The 21,920-nt window shown below is 32.7% G+C and overlaps 1 protein-coding gene across 3 annotated transcripts in view; it reads right to left on the bottom strand.

Annotated features, from left to right (window-relative positions):
• The window catches only part of LOC149419027 (monocarboxylate transporter 12-like), a 253,761-nt gene that overhangs the window by 75,871 nt on the left and 155,970 nt on the right, over positions 1-21,920 (bottom strand). The window contains exon 2 of one of the 3 annotated variants that reach the window (XM_089638045.1): positions 10,930-10,969. The exons of the other annotated variants lie outside the window; for them this stretch is intronic. The gene's annotated coding sequence lies outside the window, so the exon portion shown is untranslated. The remainder of the gene's footprint in view (positions 1-10,929; positions 10,970-21,920) is intronic. 3 annotated transcript variants of the gene reach the window in all.

Raw genomic sequence — 21,920 nt, forward strand, 5'->3', positions numbered from 1 at the left:
ATTGACTCTACAGATAATAAAACCTAAAGATATTCAAATCACACTAAATTAACTATTCTCGCCGAAGCGTAAACATATATTGATATGCATTAATTAATTTGCTTAACCCTTTCGTCCCGGAAAGAAAAAAATCACATTGGATCCGAAGCGGGGTCACTCAGTCCCCCAATTTGTTTTGCTTATTAAAAGGTGTTAATGACATAATTCGATGAAATTTGTTTTGGTTATAATTAGAGGGAAGTATATATTACATATTTCAGTAGTCATTATCAAAATCGTTTCATAAATAAAGTCATAATTAATGTTCTAATGAATTTAGACCATAACGCATATGTTTTCAAAGAAAACGGAGAAGGCGGGTACGTAGCAAGCATCGCGCCTCGTTTCCGAATCTCGACTGCCGATTGGCGATTAAGCGTCGACGTGGGTGGCTAGTTTCTTGCATAGGGTGGTCTGTAAATGATGGATATGTATTTTTTACTTTTATAGTTTATGAAAACTACTACGTACTACTAAACTAGGTACGGATGTTAAATATTTTGAAACAAATGTTGTATGTTGATATTTAATGTAGGTATTAAATTATTTTATTTCTACAATTATTCTTATTATTATTATGTATCTTTTCTCGGGAGATTTTTCAATGTGGATGAGTGTTTCAAGCTAATAATTATTGCTTATAAATAAATGTTACCCTTTGTGCTATGAAAAAAAATTCTTGTCTTAAACATTAGTTTACAAAAAAAAAAATAATTAATATCTTATTTCTGATTGTTTTTATTATAATTTCATTTAGAGTATCATCTAGCATCGTGCCGCAGTTAACCTGTAATCATAAATGATGCGTTTGCTTGAATAGGTATATATTGAGTTTATAGTTTTTCACTGATCCATTTATGTAGGTATGTTTTACATTTTTAACGGTGAATGGTTTTGTTTTGTAATGTTTTATCAAATAAAATTGTAAAAAATAAGGTATTTTTAATAACTTCAAATTGTTAAAAATAAGGTATTTTTAAAGTATTGAAATCCAATCTTGAAATAAATATTTTTTTATTGTAGCCTGAGAATTCCCCGTTTTTGATAAACAATATTTATGAGAGATCTGGAAACGGTATTTATAAACTCGTAATAGGATACATATGAGAAACCGGAGAATTTCTCTCTTTTTCTTAGTAATGACGGCCCCCATGGTCAAATGGTTGAGATTCTGGGTCGCGGGTTCAAAATCCCAGCAAGCGCAAATTAATTCAATAATTATGTGATATTTCATAAATAATTCATAAAATATAATGCATTTAATATAATATATTTTCCGCACGGCCAAGGATGGGAAATGCGTTCAGTATTGCCCTGAACAAAAACCACCATTTAGAATAGAAACGTCATCATACTAGGAGGCTATCTCTTTTATGGTGACCATTTATAGGGATTGATTAAATAAACTGAAAATTGCAAAATTATAATAGAAAATAGAAAAAGACATTCGTAATATAAAACATAATTTTAATATAATTTTAAAATATCTTACACACATAATATCGTAGTAAAATGAAGAAATTTACAAAAAGACAAAAAACACACCTCAAAATATTATATTTTTACAAAAATACACCTCAACATTTTGGAAACACATAAGGTAGGTACCTACTTTATAATAAATGAGTTTTATGAAACAAACATTAGATATTAGCAAAAATTATTACACATATAGTATAATGAACATACCTATTACTGGTAAACAAGACATGTCGATCATCCAGTTGATTAGTCAGACATCTCTAAATACAAAGTTTTGAGATAATGAGGAAAGCAATGTTCGAATGCTCGCCATAAACCAAATATTATTTACATGTGTCTGTATTTTATAAATTAAATATGCTATAAAAAAATAACACCGGGAAGTATAACGGTTCGGTACATTAGTACGACATTTTTAAATTTTCTACAAATAACCCAGAAAACATATATTTTGTTTGTTTTTTCATTTTACATATAACTGTATACTCAACTCAAATTCCGATTCTTCGGAGATGTCTGACTAATCAACTGGACGATCGTTATATTTACATATTATACACAAATCGCGTGATGAAAATCACAACTTGAAATGTAAGATATTTACTCTTTATCGTATTATTACAAAGAATTTTTTTTCTTGAGCAAGTGGAATGTAACATATACACACGGCACGAGTTCCCAAAATTGAAGATGAAATAAACGAAAATTATAACCTAGCTAGAAGACAATAACTTTTTAAATAAAAATTCTCAATTTAGAAAAACACACACAACACGATGAAAGTTAAACCCAAACAACATGGAATAAAATCAGCATTATTAAATAGCGAATAATTCTGTCAGCTATTAATTTTGGTACATACATATCCCAAACTTTAATTTATTGGTAAATCGAATAAATATACTCCAGAATAAATTGTATGAAAAAATGAAATGCAAAGTGATTACCAAGAAATAATCTAATCTAAAATTGGGATCATATTTATAAAAGAAGACAAAACAAAAACAAGCTGACGTTAACAACACAATTTTTGCGTAATTTGATGGAAAAACATAAAATATAATGTTATAAGAAGGTACAGTAACTATTGGATATTATGTCCGGTTTTTGACAACATTTCACTTGTAAGATATTATAGCGTAATGACTCCTGGATATATACTTATTGCACAAGACTGCAAAAGTGAACTAGATGTTCTGGAAAACATTGTAAAATTGATATCAAGTTATCAATAAACAATCGCATAAATTAACAATTTCCAAATGACCACTATGCTTTGAGCAATTGAAACCTTTATACATAAATTTAAATGGAAAATGAGAAAAGTGCACCACGTCTAAAACAGTAGAGGGACTTCTTATAAAAAAGTGATAAACAGAGAAATGATTAAAAGCACAAAAGATATGGTCGAAAAATGTTTGTTTTCTTATAGAAAAATATGTTGTTCATTTACCAAATGTTAGTAAGTGACTACATGCACTATCATGAATGCTTTAATTATTTAAAATACACGTAATTTATTATTAAAAACTATAATATTAATATGAAATAAACAAAACGGATTTTTATGCAAAATATTTTCCAACGTGATCATTTTAAAAATGAAACAATTCGACTGAGAATACACCAAGATAACACAAACAACCAGTACACTAATTGAGTTTGTGTAATCAAATGAACGTGAACAAATTCTAAAATACTAGACAAACCTAAAATTGCAGATCATGGCACCATTAGTATAGTGATGACTTGAAAAGAAACAGCAAAAATACTAGAAAAAGTGAATAATAGAAGAAATTTCTAAAGGTCGGATATGCTTATTACAAAAATGACAGATTGTTTGTTAATTTTAAAGTTCTATGAAATTTCTATTCAAGTTCTGTTATGATATCAGTATAGGCCAGGTACTTCACAGAACTGAAATAATATCGGAACTTGAATAGAACTTTCGCAGAACCTGAAAATTAACATCAAAATTTGATGAATTGTTTAAAATCTGTCAAAAGATCCGTCCTAAGCAACTTTTATTATTTTAACAACATTCATTATTGGCATTGTCCTTGATAGTTTTACAGTTAGTACAAAAATTTTCTTGGACCCTGTGCAGAACACAAATAGATTTCCTGCAAGTATAACAACACAGCTTAGTTTTTCTATCAATGTTGCGCGGGCAAAGATAACACCGTCTTCGTATTGCCTTGGTAGGTAAAACTTGTACTTCATTTAATACAATATCGTCGCTTGTGCTCGGCATAACTTTTTCAAATAATTCGAAGCCGTATTGCTGCGCTTTGTGAAATTTTACACCGCTTTCTTTTCTACTTTTAATGTTGTTTTTCACTAAGTCCATGGCCAACTCCCTGATAAAGATTTTTCGTCTGCTTCGGTCATTTGAATGCCATTCTGGATATTTAGTGATCCAAATAACATAAGCATTCAAGGCAGCCATATCTAAAATCTCCATGAAAATACGAAATGGCCACCTTCTTGTCGACCTAACGCAGGAATATTCCCTTGTCATTTTGTCCCCGGTGTCTACAGCCCCCTTTGTTGAGTTGTAATGTAATATTATATCTGGCTTTTTTGACTCTGACGCTGATGAAATTTTGTCGTCGTGGAATTCGGTTGAAAGAAGAGCCACTGCACTCTTCTTTTTCGGCACATAAGAAACAATTGTAAGTGCATCGGTAAAACCAAAAAGGCTTGTATGTAATTCCCTTTGCGGAGAAGGTAAAAATTCTTTTGGAATTTCTCTTTTATTCGACCTCAATGTACCAGTCAGCGTCAAATTATTATCCAATAATTTATTGGCAAGAGGTATTGACGTGAAAAAGTTGTCTGTCGTAACACCTCTTCCAGAACCGTAATATGGTGCTACTAAGTCAGTTACGACTCGTAACCCCTGATTTACTTCTCGGGCATTGCCAATTTTGCCCGTGTATACTTGAGTATTTAAAATATAGGCTGTTTTGGCATCAGCTGCCACCCATATTTTAATTCCGTATCGTCCAGGTTTGCTTTTCATGTATACACGGAAAGGACATGATCCCCGGTACGTCGCCAAACGTTCGTCTACGGTGATGTGGGAATCCGGGGAGTAATTTCTAGTGCAAGCTGCGTTAAAATTTTCATAAATTGATTTTATCGCCTCCAGTTTTGTCCCACTTTGTGCGATTCTTTCGTGCCTAGTCACTCTATCATCAAATCGTAGAGTACTAAATAAGAATGCAAATCTATCTCTAGACATAGCTGCTGTATAAAAAAATTGCCTAAATAGATCATTCGTTGTCCACAACTCTTTCAACTGCATCTTTCTGCAACGGTTTCTCCCAGCAGCAAGCAATATGCCGATAAAGGATTTAATTTCATCCGTAGAAATTGATGCATCATCGGCTGTGCCCTTGTTTTCCCTCACACAAAAACGTTGGGTTTCAGTAACTATTTCTTTGAGAATATCGTCAGTAATAAACAATGAAAATGCGTCTCCAATAGATGAAATATTTTTGCTTTCATTTGTCAGGCCAGGACGAGAGTAAACAATATTGTGTTGCCTACTACGGGATTGTGTCGGAGGAACGGAACTCCACTTAAATCCAGATTTGGAAGTAAAAGATTTTTCTTCCGTTTCATCAGTAATCTTTTCGGCATCTTCGTCAGAGGTGTCGGATTCACTTTCAGAAGAACTTTCAAAAGAAACATGATCTTCAATGTCCGATGTGTTTTGAATGTTTTCAAATTCAAAATCACTGTTTGACTCATCACTACCAGAGTCTTTCTCTAATAACGCTCGCACCTGCTCAGCGTTTAAAAATTTTTTGGGCATTTTTTTAGAATTGTGTAAATTTAAAAAGTAAGTAGGTAAACTTGATATCGTAACTGAATCTGCAATCAGAGCCTGCAATCTGTAATCAGAAAAAAGTAATTATGTAGCATCAACCCACTTACTTTTCAATAATAACTAACTAAATATCTAATCATCACGTCGTTTCCCGCAGGGGTACCTAGGCAGAGAGGACAGACCGCCAAAAACTCGGTCTTGGTACACACTCTTTGCCTCATTCACATTCATATATCGTCTCATATATATATATATATATGAGACGATATATGAATATATATATACAGTCAAACTTGGTTATAGCGAGCACAAAAAACTAAATTTTCTCCTTAGAGCGATTACTCGTTTTATCCAAAATAGGTTTTCTAAAAGTCGTAAGTACCTACCTACCTGCCCCTACTATTAATATATGTGTAGTGTATTAGAAAACAACACTTTTATTCATAAAATTTATAATCAATGATTGTTTTTAATTTTTCGTTTTCCCGCTCCACAATTCCTTTCTCAAAACAATCAACACATTATAACTACCTTCACCTGGTTCGAGGCTTCCAAGAAAAATAACATTAAATTGCCAGTCGTAATATAATCAATAGCATGGGCATATTGTAATTTTACTCATTGCACTTACATCAGCCTTGCATTCTTTGCAGATTTCCACATTTCTCATACGATCAAATATGGTTTTACCACACATACTCCTCAGGGATCTCATATCAACAGCATTCAGTCTACTTTCATCATCATCATCTGCCAGTTCCATGCCTCACTGCCATACATCAGGGTAGGTACAAGCATTCCACTGTGGACTACTAGCTTCGCTTCTTTAGACAGCTTTTTGTTGGCGCCAACGGAATTCAGTCCTCCATTAATGGAGTTACCTGCATTTACCCATCTTTCAATATCTCTATCAGCCTTCCCATCTGAGATTGATATTCTCAAAATATCTCAAATCGAAAATTTATGCATCCAAAAAATAACCATGGGTGCCTTCCGTTGATTATGTGTTTACATTTTTATGTTTTTAATGATCTATCAAATAACGAAGATAAAATAAAATAAATAACAAAAACATCTTGAAATTATTATTTCACATAAAGAAAAGAATTAAATGATACCTTTTTGTTAATTATAATTAATGTAAGACTAAATTTAACGCTTCTTGAGGTGAATTTTCACAAAAACGGCGCTATTTAAATCATATGGTCATATTCTAATGCGTGAAAAACTAGTAGGTACTATTAGTACTACTAGTAGTACGATTATTCTATAAATTGTATGGTTTGAGCAATGGAATACATAATGTTTACATGAAAATAAATTTAGAATTAATATAATAATTTTTATCATAAAATAAAAGAATATGGGAACCAAATGAACATTTTGAGTAAAAGCGCAAAAACAAGCTGCAATAATATGCAGTTATAATAATAATACACCGAGAAATTTTGACACTGATACCATCAATAAAAGCAAACTATTAAAATGCAATATTTTAATATTGTGGAGAATAAATAATGTTTATGAATGTAAGTAAGTCCAAAGTCATGGTATTTGAAAGAGAGAGTATGAAAACAGTGTGCAATATAGTTGTGAATGATGAATACTTGGAGCAAGTGGATGAGTTTGTGTATTTGGGAAGTATGTTTACGAGAGATGGGAAGGCTGATAGGGATATTGAAAGAAGGGTGAATGCAGGTAACTCCATAAATGGTGGGTTAAATGCCGTAGGCGCCAACAAAAAGCTGTCCAAAGAAGCAAAGCTGGCAGTCCACAATGGAGTGCTGGTACCTACCCTGATGTATGGCAGTGAAGCATGGAACTGGCAGAGGAAGGATGAAAGTAGGCTGAATGCTGTAGAGATGAGATCCCTGAGGCGTACGTGTGGTAAAACCATGTATGATCGTGTGAGTAATGTGGATATCCGCAAAGAATGCAAGGCTGATGTGAGCGTAATGAGTAAAATTAAGAAAGGGACCCTCAGATGGTTTGGGCATGTAGAGCGAATGAATGAAGAAAGGAGCGTAAGGAGAATATATGACGCAAGTGTGAATGGTGTAAGAAGTAGGGGACGCCCGAGGAAGACATGGCACGATCAAGTGAATCAGATACTTGAGTCGGGTCATGTCAAGAGTCAGAAAAATAGAAGAGTATGTATGAGACGATGTATGAATGTGAATGAGGCAAAGAGTGTGTGCCAAGACCGAGTTGTTTGGCGGTCCGTCCTCTCTGCCTACCCCTGCGGGGAAACGGCGTGATGGTTAGTTAGTTAGTTAACACCCCTGAAACATATACTTTTATACGCCATTGCATAAGATAAATGTACTTACCAATCTGAAGACGCCCGTAGCACTGTGAAACTGGTCCGTTCCCAAAGAGAATTATTTAACACCAAAACACAAGTTAGCAATAACCGAAAACACTATTTATTCGCTGCAGTCTTCAATCATACTGTACTTTAAACTTTTGAGCAAGTTCTATCTTCCAAATTCCAACAAATTTAAAAAAATAATTGTCTCTTTCTGGTCTATTTGTATTTCATACGACAAACAGAGACGGATGCAATTTTAATTGTGTTCCTAAAATGTGTTGCTCATAGAATGTATAAGGACACCTGCGCCGGATGTTACCCAGACGAAATGGTCTGGGACCGCCAAGTGAATATCTTAGTATTTCAAAAGGACATATGAGAAGCGCTGTGTCACCGATTCGGATTAAGTCCTTTTCATTAATAACTAAGAAATTACTTACTATCCCTTAAAAATTGTCCAGTTACCGCCTCTCCCATTTCAATTCCGGTCAATCATTAGGTAAAGCAAAATGGTAAAGTGATAATAAGAATACTAGCGTGACTCAATTATAACGGTGTAGCCCTTTTTATTACAATGCAAAATTTATCTTTCGGCTACCGGCTTCGGCAGGATCTTCGTCCAGTTCGTGGAAACGTTTATAAAGTCCCGCCCCGTAAAAAATATTCTATCAGATTTAGATGTAATTTATTTAATATCTTAAAAAGTAGTAATGCGATATAAATTTTTTAAATGCAGATCGATAGCTGAATAGTTTTTCTAAGATTACCTAAATTATTTGTTATATGGTGTAAAAAACCATCTAGATACAGCTTAAAACTCTAGTTAGTGTAGAATTATAACCCCGGTCCGGGGTGGAAGTGTTAACTACGCTAAGCAACCAAATTGTTTGCTTAATTTATCTCCATATTAAATTTATCCTCTTATCGATACGTTCCCTGTAGCTCTATGTAACTTACAAGTTCAGACAAACTGACAAACTGACAGGCTAGCCAAATTAAATTAGTCGAAAGATACTGTTTATTTATAAACCGGTTCTTGATACTTGTACAGACCGAATTGTCAATAATAGTGAATCACCTTCAGACGCCAGAACTAAATAATAACAAACGGAACAACGCGGAAAATCATACAGTGCAAAGCAGAAATAGCTACTCTAGAATCTACCTCATGGGCGAACAAGCCAAACATTATAATAATATAAATATTATATTCTTTGGAAGCATAAATATTGTCGGCGGGCTTCTTATGAATTGTGCCAAATTCTTGCTACGTGTTGTTGGATTCATACGAGGGGATGCACGGAGCTCGGAAGAATCAGAAAAGATACTAACGTCATTACGTCAGTACAAACAGATACAGATGTCTATATGTTCTAGTAAACAAAAATCTATTATGCATATTTTATAAGCTGCCAAATTAAATTCACATACCAGAGACTTGCAATGGCCCTTTTCCTGACGTTCGCGATCAAAACGTTTTATGCAGTTACTTTAAGGCGAATCTTAATGCTAAATCACTATTTCGATTAATCTTTATAACGTATTGGTGTACATTATGAATACCAAAAAATACGCTTTAGATAAACTGAAGGTTTTCCTATCGTTTCGCTTGAGTAGAATACAAATAAAAAAATAAATTACTTAATAAAAAATATAAATGTAAAGTTTTAAAAAATCATTTTTATTCAATAGAAATGTATGAACGCGTAAAGGAAACAACTTTAAAAAATACAGTATTATAGCTAAGATTATCTGTGACAGTTTCACTTGATTAACTTTTATGCTTTCTTATAAAATTATTTACAAAATAAATAAAAACCAGTTTTGTGCTTGAAATTGAACGTTTCTAGACTCCGTTTGTCAAGCGATTTTAATGCCTATTACCTACAATATAAGGTATATCAAGAATACACATTTTTAGCTTGTAGCTTCCTCTAAAGATTTTTTTTTTATTATTATTTATTTTATTTTATATATTTATTTTAATTTCTTCCTCTTCCTTTTCCTCCGGAAGAAATGGGGTCTACCCATAAGCTTTTGTAATTTTTATTTTACAATAAATAATTTTTGATTTGATTTTTAAGACGACAGCCAACCAAACTGAACAAAAAAATGAGTTTTTTTTTTAAGTTAACCCTTCTGGCATATTGAACATCGTATTTCTTAAAGACGCCGTCAGAATGTCGCAAAATTCTAGTTTTCCGGAGCGCAATAAAATCCAAATAAACTGAATATTTCTTAACGGATCCGAAAACTAAAAACTGTTCTTGGAAGGTGATAAAATAAGCTTTCAAATTATTGTCAGAAACAAACATTAACTTTTTTAAATGTAAATATTTTGAATGCAAACATAAAAACTTTTAAAAATTGCTCCTTTACTTATGTTCGTATGGATGGAACGCGAAAAATATTATTAACTAACGTATTATAAACATTGCGGTCACCTAACTTTTTCATAGTTTAAGATAAAAGTTATTTATAAAAAAATCACAAAGTTTCATAAATTTTTCCCTAATTGCGGTCGGAACCTTTGGTTTCATAGAGGTGCTCATAGATATTAATATAAACTTAATAATTACTCACAATAACACTAATGGAGACACAACGAATTCTATGAGACCATATGAGCTGTTCCCACAAACAAACAAATTGACTCTGCAGGTAATAACTACTTGTTCCCAAAACCGTACAAATTATCCTGAGGGGTTATTTATTCTCCCCATATGTTGAGAATATCAGAATAAGAACATTGTAGCGTTTTGGATGAATAATCTGTCGTACAATAAATAAATAAACAAATAAAATATAAATAAAAATTATCACGTTACTTTTTACGAATGTATTGATTTGATGTTCTTTTGGTACAATAACCTAATGATATTCAAATCACACTCTAATAATTAACTACTCTCGCGGAAGCGTAAACACATATTGACATGGATTAATTAATTTCAATTACTACGCTGATGGTATTGTACTGACAATTATTGTTAATATAGATGAACCATACAAAAATGAATTCACAGATGTTGTAAGGAGAAATGATAAAATAAACTGAGGTAATCGATTGCACTTGATGAATCCAAGCATGAAAAATTTTCAATTAGTCAAATAATTCATACAATGGGATTAATAAATAAGAGAGGAATAATAAAAAAGAGCCGCATCATAATATTTTGACGCTAATAAGCATGCAGATTTGAAAATGCAGTGCAAAGCCATTGAATAGTTACTATAATGCTTCAGAAAAATCCGAAACCTGTTCTCCTAAGGTTGATCCGTCGTGTCTGGCGTAAAACCTGCAATAACAAATTAAATATTTATGATTTATGAATAACGTTGATTATCAAATTTGCACGAAGAATACGTATTCAGTCTTACTCATAATCGATAATACAGACGGATAAGAACGGGATAGTAGATAATGTTACCCATAATCACGCGCACGCGTATTGCGTGTACCAGCCGTAATACGGCAGTATCAGTAGCTGTCAGATTTTTAAACCGCCTGACCCCTAGGAATAGGAACGTATTATGATCGTTTTAAGACGGAGATAGCGGACTTTGTTGACAGTCTGGTTGATTTGACAAATATCGATCTGTCGCGTAACGGATATGTAAAAAAGCAGTAATACCCATTTGCATATCATATCATGTTTTAATATCGGAGGAATATTTTAAATCGAAATATCGATTTACCAAAGCAAATAAGGAACTCATAATCGGATTGGCCGGATTTCAATGCAACCAAAAACAGACCGGGTCAATGACATTACAAATATTAATTGAAGAAACGTGTAGTTAGCAACCAAACGCGAAATGCGAAAATTACCGTGTTATTAAGGTTTGGAACAATCTGTCTATGGATACATGTAAGTATTAATATTTACACAGAACTTCAAAAAACACTGAATCATAAATATTTATATTTAAGAACTGATTTTCAGGAAAATATTCAGAATGTGAAATAAACTAACGAAAATGTTTATTAACTCTTGGAACAGCCGACGCTAATTTTTTGCAGTCCGCCAGTATGTTCGTTATAACTTATTTGTTTTTTTTTGCAAAATTATATTTTCGTTAATTGTACCATTTACCAGATAATGTGTTCATATAATTTTAAAAATAGTATATAATCTACCATAAGTGGTTTCCCCAGAATAGTTTAAAGAAATTATTTGTTTATTGATCATGGCAGCGCTCGAGAGGTTAATTTAGTGGATCGTATAATTTACTATAAATGCGTAGCTAAACAAGATATATATTTCAGAGCTGTAAATTAATTATGGTAAATATTTTATTTTATTTTGCAAAGCATATTCAACAAAAACAATTCATAATATAATAGGGATAATCTCCCAAAAACCCATTCCGGGAAGGATTCTGCTCAAAGAGATTAGTCATTAGAATCCTGATGTTTCAAGGATAACGCAAAACCCTTTGGTATCCCTTTTTTAAAACATATAACCCTTTTTTAAAACATATATGGTACTGGCTACCATCCTCCAATTATAATTATTTCATAATATTTAATACCATATTTTTATTTGTATTGCAATTTGTTTAAATTACTATAATATATTTAATTGTTTCCGCCTTTAATATTATTAATCTAAATCTACCTGTAAAATTAATAGAGTACCCATTGAAAAATCCTTAATAACACAGATGAACTCCTAGCGTGGAGGACATTGTACTTTCTCTTTTAGTTGAAATAAAAAGAAAATTAAAAACAAAAAGAAAAAAAAAATCACACCCATCCATTTAATTAATTTTTTTTCAGCTTAAGGCGATGCACCACGTCGTGTATTTGGAATCGGGTTGCTAACAATAACACTCTGTAAATTGTGAAAAGGTTTAACATCGCCAAAGAGTGTTTTTTATTTTATTTAGCGAAATCCAGGTAAAAATATTTAAAAGTTTTACGATAATTTGCTAAAGAACTTAATTTCCCACGTTATGCAATAAAACCATAACTGAAAAGGGGTTCAGAAGTAGGAGATTTTAAACTCTAAAACAGTTTTTATAGGATAATACTTTATTATATACTGATACTTTATTTTTATCTGGGCCTATAAAAATACATATAACAAAAAAACCTCAATTATTTCAATGTCCAAGGTGTGTTCTACTTAATGTGCAATCTAAAATATTTCTAAGCGATCAAATTATCAAACCAAAAACATACTATTTTGAATTCGTAATGCATTACCCTAATGCCCTAATGCAGTTGGTATCGTGGCGTAAACTATGCAATTTATACAAGATATGCGTAGAACTTGGATGCTTGAACTGCAACTGCATTGTGCCATACACATTATTTAATATCGTAAAATCTTAACAATAGAGTGCCCCAGAAAATTAATATTATTTATTGCAGTAGTACCATAAACAAGTGAGTTTTCTCGGAAAAGGTGGTAGGCATTATTTAAATCAGGTTATTTCACATTTTTATATTTACATAAATGTAACTGGGGAACCTGGAACACGCCAGCGAGGCCCGTGCCTCTTAATTCTTACTATCGCGTAATTCAATGGCTCGCGCGTAGTAACAGAACTAATTGTCAAACGCTACGTACAGCGGCCGACGCACAGTGGGCTGAAAATCGCCTTTCATAGACATAGAGACTTGAATTTTCAAGGGTATTTTTTTGGCTAGAAATGGATTCTGCTGATTATTACTATGCTATAAAATTTCGCATGAAGCAATTGCGTGTACAAATGGAGGAGTTATCATTTTTTTAAGAAAAATTTGTATGGCACTGACATTAAAAATGAGGCTATCTCTGGAATCATTGGCCATTATATCCTTACACACAGATATACTACTATTTATTTGTATTATTTTGACATTTTACGTAAGGTGGCGCAACTTGCGCTTTTTTTTTAAATCCTCAAAGATGAAAAAAAACTTTTTTATGTTGATGATTCATTTTAATGCTTAAATGCTTTACATATGAGTATGCTTTGTCTAGTTTACAATATTTTATTTACACTGCAAGCAAAAACAGTTTAAAAAATCCAAACAACCAAATTTATTTTTGTAGGAAAGGCTTTGTAAGTGCTGAATTTCCCACTATATGGCCTCGAAAAAGATTATATCTACATTTACAGGTAAAATATTTTGACTTATGCATAGCCCCAAGGATAAAAAAATATTATAAGCATTAATTACTTGCTTATAATAATTCGTTACCCTTTGTGCTATGTATAAAAACCTTGTTTTTAAACATTAGTTTATCATTAACAAAAAAATAATGATTAATGCTGTAAAGACAATGAATCCGCCTAGATTTATCCCATGGTTCTATAAATTTGGCACATTACGGCAACCGATTGCTCAAAACGTTTTTGAATACTTGCCGTAATATACCAAAAATCAGTTATTCAGTTTGGTTCGGTATTTTAGCCTCAAATCCGAATTTAAGTTTTGTACAAAAAAGGCAGCAGTTCATAAGTGAAAAGAATTTCACAAGGATTTTTAAAGCAAACAAAAAACAGCAGAAATATTATTAAAGATGAATATTGACTTCATTGTTGCCTGCACGAGGTTCCGAAGTGTTCTAAAGATGAATATTGACTTCATTGTTGCCCGCACGAGGTTCCGACGTGTTCTAAACAGTAACCAGGGCATAGAAGAAGGTATGACGCGTATTAAAACGTAACGAAAAGAGGACAAGAAGGAAGAATTGGATCAAGGGAGTAATAAGAAAGAATGCACGAGCCAACCAGGCACCTTTTTAGTTCTTACGTAGGTACTTACCCGTAAAAGACCCAATAAGCGAAAGGCCTTCGGGTTTAAATTACACTCATTATGTACTATACGAACAATCCCAAGCTTCATAGTCTTGTAGATCACAATTACATGATAAGACTAAGATCAGAACAAAGGATGATAGTACCAAAAATGAACACATCGTTTGGACAACGTTTCCATGTATTCCTGGCTCCTAAGGTGTATCATGGGTTCAAGCAGCAATGCAGTAAGGCTAAAACAGGCCATCTTCAAAAGCAAATTACCGGCTCATAGAAAGTGGCAGAACGAAATCGGAAAGCTTCCTGAAAGAAATTATTGTCTGACTGAAGAAAGACCATTAAAGTGAAGCTTAATGCCAAATAACTATTTTGATTAATCTTTATAACGATTGGTGTAAATTATGAAAACCAAGATGTATGCTTTAGTTAAATTGAAGGTTTTCCTATCGTTTCGCTTGAGTATAATACAAATAAAAAAATAAATTACTCAATAAAAATATAAATGCAAACTACTACAAAAAATATTTTAACAATGAATGCGTAAAGGAACGAACTTTAAAAAAATACAGTTTTATAGCTAAAATTATCTGTGACAGTTTCACTTGATTAACTTTTATGCTTTCTTATAAAATTATTTGAATGGGTAATTTTTTTTTGAGTAAGCTAAAAATGTTTAAGCAAGGGGATGAGATATTAAAATTACTTCATCCAAAGGCAAAATATCTTTCTATCTTCTATTCATATATTCATGTGGCGGGTGAGCGGCATGGATTTGATTTTTATACAAATATACAGTTTTTGTACAAATTACAAGGTCTTGAAGGTCACTATCTAAACGTAATTTCGACAAAATCTGCGAAACACACGGACAGCGCTAGGGACTTCAGCTAGTTAAAATATATTTTAAAAAAACATCAGTATGCATCGTTCATGTGAAAATATTTTTAATCTGTCAAAGACGTACTTTCTATTCTATTATCGTTCTATATAAAGGCAAAGATATATCTATTTTATACCCCGCAGGAATAGACAGAGGACGGACCCCCAAACAACTCTGTCTTAACACACACTCCTTGACTCATTCACATTCATACATAATCTTCCATTATTCTGACTCTTGAAATCTCGACATGGCCCAACTTAAGTATCTGGCTGACTCGATCGTGCCATGTTTTCTTTGCGAGTCCCCGAATTTTTCTATGATTCACATTTGTGTCATATATTCTTCTTTCTTTGTTCATTCGCTCTACATGCCAAAACTGTCTGAGCGTACCTTTCTTAATCTTACTCATTACGCTTACATCATTCTTTGCGGATCTTCACATTACTCACACGATCTTCTCTACATTTTTCAGTCTTATTTAACATATAAATTAGTATATTTTTATTCAGTTTTAAAAGGGAAAAAAAATTGGCAACAAATATCACGTTTTTCTCAGAATTACATTTGGCATTGTATTCATTGCATAACGTTTTTTAAAAAAGTTTCCCTTACATTATGTAACAATTTATTTTGCGACATTCTCCAACCCAATTTTATTGGATCAGAATATTTTCAAAGGTAAATAAATATAATAAACATTTTTGTGTTTTATGGAGCATAAACAAAAACACGTTTTCTCTTCAGTTGAATTAACTTTTCACCCTTCGCCAAATTCTGCCCTTGTCACGATAAATACGTCAACAGCCTTTCCAAAATGTTACGTACATTAAAAAAACCTCATTTATCTCTGTCCAAATATCATAAATTATATTATTTCATGAGTTGAACAATGTCGTTCTAATTCTAAAGATAATTAATTAACAGAATAGAATAGTAATCGATGTAATCTTACCCTAAACTTAATCCTATGCCTTATTAGGATAGCTGGTAGGTAGTTAATATTCCAGTATAACTAATTACAACATTATGGAGTCTATACTACTATATCAACTAGTAACTAATAATACAATTATGACGTACTTTAATTACGTAGGGTTAAGCAAAATTAACTAATGTTGCTTACTTTATATCCTCAAAATTAACAAGATCTTTATCCACCTTTTGTTACGTGAAAAAAACCTGCGTGAAAAGTTGTTGAGATTAAAGCTAATTGTTACACCAGTAGCAATGTCTTGTAGAAAATATCAGCAAACGCAAAACTATTCTAGAAATAAATAAATAAGTATACTATACTAGTGGACTATGAAGCCATAAGGAGGTCTTGTACAGTGAAATTGATAAATTTACAATATCCGATAGAGAGGCGTAACTACCGATGATTATATTACGATTTCCCGAGCACGTTCGCGCTGTTGATACCCGGATAGATATTGATAATGAAAATTTACATACGCAGGCAACACTGGCGCATCTGTCTATGAAATTAAATTCCTACGTGTGTTCATTTAAAAAAATTAGTCAAAAGTTAGTTGCAAGATGATATTTTAATTCTGAATTACAATATGAGATCAACAAATGGTTCCAATGGTCGAGTGGTTAAGACGCTGTCCAGGTAAGACAAGAGATCCTGGGGTTGATTCCTAGTTGTGACCATTATTCTTTAATTGTCTATTAGTGTCTTGTTCTCTTTCGTTTAGGTTTATTAGTAATATCTTCGTCTTCAATAATGATATTATTATTTTACATCAAATATGTGGTAATTTGCTAGCGATATCGCCGAAGGGATAGTGACCCCATTCCCACTGCAAGTTATTTCCTCTTTGTTTGCATGTTGTGTATCGTTATCTCGAAAAAACATTGACACTGACCATCACAGACCAGACATCAGGGTTCACGGAAAACATATCAAAACATTAAGACGTTTCTGGTATAACATGATTTGTTGATAAACTGAGAACAGGAATGGTTTAACAAACTGTCTAATCTTTTTAAATATTCAGAATGTCTTAACATTTTTGAATTCTTGAGAATATACAAAAAAATTATGTACGTGATTAATTTAAACATTTCATATTTGTATGCGCTTTTTCCAGTAATTTTATAAATAAGACTAACTAGCTAACCATCACGTTGTCTCTCTCTGCAGGGGTAGGCAGAGAGGACGGACCTCTAATTAACATTCTTTGCTTTATTCACATTCATACATCGTCTCATACATACTCTTCTGCAATTCCGACTCTTGACATGGCCCAACTCAAGTATCTAGTTCACTTGATCGTGTTCATTCACTTTACACAACCCCGAAAAATGACAATGCAACACACCTTTAAAAGGTGATAAAAAATCATTAAAAGTGATGAAACAAAAACTAGGTTAAATAGTTACACATGTAACCTATTTAACCTAGTTTTTGTTTCATCACTTTTCATAACTTTATACGCTTTTTATAGGTGTGTTGAATTGTCATTTTGATGAGTTAACCGGTTACCCTCGTAATCATACTTCTCAAATACACAAAATCATCCTTCTGCTCAAAGTATTAATCATTCACAACTATATTGCATACTGTTTTCGTACTCTCTATTTTAAACACCATGACTTTAGACCTTCTTACACTCAACATCAACTCGTTCTTTATACATAATCCGTTCGTCATAGACACGAGACTGTAGATCTTTCATACTGTTAGAAATCAGGTCCACATCATCAGCATACAACAGGCAGCATACTTTCAGATGACTCAATTTAACGTCCAATCCCACCCTCTTTCAATTCTTGCATACAACTATCCATGTACAGATTGAACAACCACGGCGACATTACACGGCGACTAGAAATACATAACGACGACAAGAAAATCCATTTTTTTATTTACATAAATACTGATTTTAACCAATCAAAAATTCTACCACCACAAACTGACTAAACACTCAATTAATATCTATCTTAATGTGATGAGCGTAATTTTTGGGTTCGTACTTCGATATCTTTGAAAAGAAAGGCATAAAAAGTCGATTACGAATCGGTTTATAACCTTATATTATGAACCATAACGGTCAAACGAAGAATGAAAATTTTGTATAGAATCTGGCAAAGGTTTTCCTTTCAAGACAAAGAAAACAATTATTACCGAATTTCTTCAATGAAAAACTACAGAGTTGCGTCCATAGTAGATTAATTACGTACTAAGGTTACAGGTCACTAGCGGTAGCCAAAAGGTAAAAATACATTCGACGATGCACAGTCAAGTCAGGCGATCGAAGATTTAATGAAAGAGAGATAGAATACCGAACGATTCAATCACGAAAGGCGTTTGTATTAGAATCACTAAATAACAGAATTCCAAAGAATTCGGGTGGATGAAATTTTTTAATTAAAATACTTCAGTGTCCGATTTAGGAGTTAAGTTATGCAATCGTAGAGAATGCAGTTACCCTTGAGTCCCTGTCCCTAGTGATGTGATTGTTAAGTTGTTGTAAGGACTTGTGTAAGTATGTCTACACATTGTATGTACAAGCGGTTGTTTTTTTTAAATTTTACATTACACAGGAGGCCCTGAGGAAAATAATTTCCCTCAGAGCCTATGTCATCTTTGGGGAGGCTGTGTAAGAGGGTATTTTTAAGAAAAGGAAGGAATAAGGTATGCGAGGAGGGTGGGAATCTAGAGGTCAGTGTGTCCAGGAGTGACGGACGTACGATTATCCCTCCCGCTGCGGCGCAAGGCGATGGGTCGAGAGACTAGTTGGAGAGGTGAAAGGGTCGCCCTAAACCAGCCTATCCCGAACTGACATGCCACGTAGCTGGTGAGCAGACGCATCGTGAACACACCTCACCCGATGAATCCGGGCACCCCTGCTAAAGCACCAAACGTAGCGAACCACTTGAGCTGACCTATGTCAGAGGTGTTGGTTATCCAATAAATGGTTCCCCGGGCGGCGCTACCCAAACCCGCCACCAAAATTGAAACAAGTTTTATAACAAAGTATGGAAAAGCGTCTGAAAAATTGTTGCAAATAATCACATGAGGCCATTAACCGGAGAGAATTGTCAGTAAGTGATTTATTTTTATACGTTAGAAACATGCGACGATAAAGATATTGACGATTTTAATGTTCTTGCGCTATTATTATGTTAAATAAAAAATATAAGCAGTCGCTAAATGACGCTCAATCTCACTTGCACAAATAAGCATGTACAGTGGGTTTATTTATTTATTAATCTTAAGTTAGCTCACATCTTCGTGTGTGCTAATAGTTTTATAAACATATAAACATGTACATTGTTTGGCAAACATAATCTTTCTTTAAATATTTCAATAAAGTCACAAAAAAAGAAACATTAATAATTGAGATAGACATATTTTAAACATTAATAATTGGGTTGCCATATTAATAGGGACAGTTCCAATATTTCCTGATTTTTATGTTTACGTTGTCTCTAATTCTAAATAACTTGGATATGATGGCCATTTCTTCGTTATTTTTGTTGCTGGTATCACCACTGACACTTTTAAGAAGTGGCAATACTCGTAAAGTGCCACATCCCTCGAAAATTTAAGGTTTTTTCTAAGTGGCCAGCATTTTTGTGAAAATGCGTGATTGAAGTTCTGGTAAATAAATATACATAATAATTATATTTACGAGTTTTAACAGTTTAGCTGTACAAAAATTTAAGTAATTAATAATTATCTATTAGTATAGTATGTTGATCTAAATTGCACAAGTAAGAAAATACGTTAAGACGGCAAAACTGTAAAATTCGTAAATGGCTTGCATATACTTCAAACGATTGCGACTTTTGCACATACAAACTGACTGCGCATGCAAGTCGCTGCGTGTAGACGGACCTTAAGGGAAAAATCGATGTTGTCCAAAAAAAAAATTTTGAATTGATAAACTACAAGCCAGCCTAACTCCCCGAATTCGCAAGCTCTGCTATGTTTTTCGAACATTGAGAAATATCCTTACTCCTACAATAATGAAAACAGTCTACTATGCTCTCTGCCAATCCCAATTAGCATATGGCATCATAATTTGGGGCGGTTGTGCACATTATCTTATTGATCCATTACAAAAAGCCCAAAAAACGATAATACGTACTATCAACAAGCGACCGACAAGATACTCCTCCACTCGACTCTTCACTGAATACAATGTCTTAAACATACGGCAACTCCACATAAAATTTACTCTAATGCATTTTTTGTACAAATATAAGAAAAAAACCCTCGTACACCACAATTACACCACCAGAACAATAACCAACCGACACTACAACGTACCTACACTACATACCACGTCAGCTCAAAGACATTTCATGTACCTAGCTCCCAAAATATTTAACCTTCTCCCTGAAAACTTAAAAACCGAAACACAACCCCATAAATTTAAAAAACTAATATCAAAATGGATAAGTTCACTTGGAGACCACAATATATTAAAATTGGTACATAAATTAAATTATATTATAATTTTATCAACTAATTATCAATTATTATTAATATTTAATACTATTTTTATTACTATAAATACATTTAGAAACCATGATTTTAATATTTGTAATGCAATTAAATTTGTATAATTTAATAACTTTTAATTTAATTTAATTTGTATAGTTTTATTACTTACTTATTATTTAATTGTATAATCTAATTAACTTATATTTTAATCTAAATTGCATAACTTTATAACTTATAATTAACTTATTTTATAAATCCAATCTGTAAATATCACCCGCCATAACACAGGGACATCCCTAGCATGGCGGATGAATTATCAAAAATATGTATAAATGTTCAAAAAGTTCTTATAATAAATAAATAAAAAATAAATAAACAAACCAACGATAATATCAGTATTACAAATATTATTGTCACGTCACTTTACTGTCGTTTCATATAAAATTCACAAAGTTTCATAATTTATTCTTATAGAAATTTCATGGAGGTGCACATTTTAATTCTTCTAGATTAGAATATAAGGTGTAGTGTTTTCTCTTTCCAACACTTTATATATAAGCTGTTCATAAAATCGAACAAATTGTCTCTACAAATAAGAGCTATTTGTTCGCAAAACCGAACAAATTAGAATGAGGGGTTAACGCCAAATCATGCGAAGCCAGGTGGTAGTAGTAGTAGTATAGGGTAAGAGAACTCTGTAACAATTTAATAAAAAAGCCTTTGTTTTGAGCTGCCCTAGAGAGTAGCGATGCATGCTAAATTCTATGCAGACTGGGGGAGGGGAGGTATTCTACGGAGTGGAGTGACATTGTTTTCCACAGTGCACAATTTATTAAAGTATTAATACGTTGGTACATTATTTGAACTCGTACACGAATCAAGTAAAGTGGCAAACTTTTACATAGACGGTTTCCAAGGTGAATCATCATCATAAAATCACTTTGAAGGTTGTGTCACCAAAGGTCAAGTGGGATTAGATATTAATTACTATTGGACGTGTTGTTTGTTCTACGCCAAGGCCGATGTTGTAACATTTCATTGGTCACATATTATAATTTAAGCCAATAATGGCAATAAGGTTCGTCGCCCTATTTAAAAAATAAATAATATACAGTGGAGTAGCGGTCAATTTAAAAAAAAATATAATATCAGC

This window comes from Hesperophylax consimilis, chromosome 12 (genome assembly GCF_061612785.1).
Source record: "Hesperophylax consimilis isolate HC1 chromosome 12, BYU_Hcon_1.0, whole genome shotgun sequence".
In the NCBI taxonomy this organism is placed as follows: domain Eukaryota; kingdom Metazoa; phylum Arthropoda; class Insecta; order Trichoptera; family Limnephilidae; genus Hesperophylax; species Hesperophylax consimilis.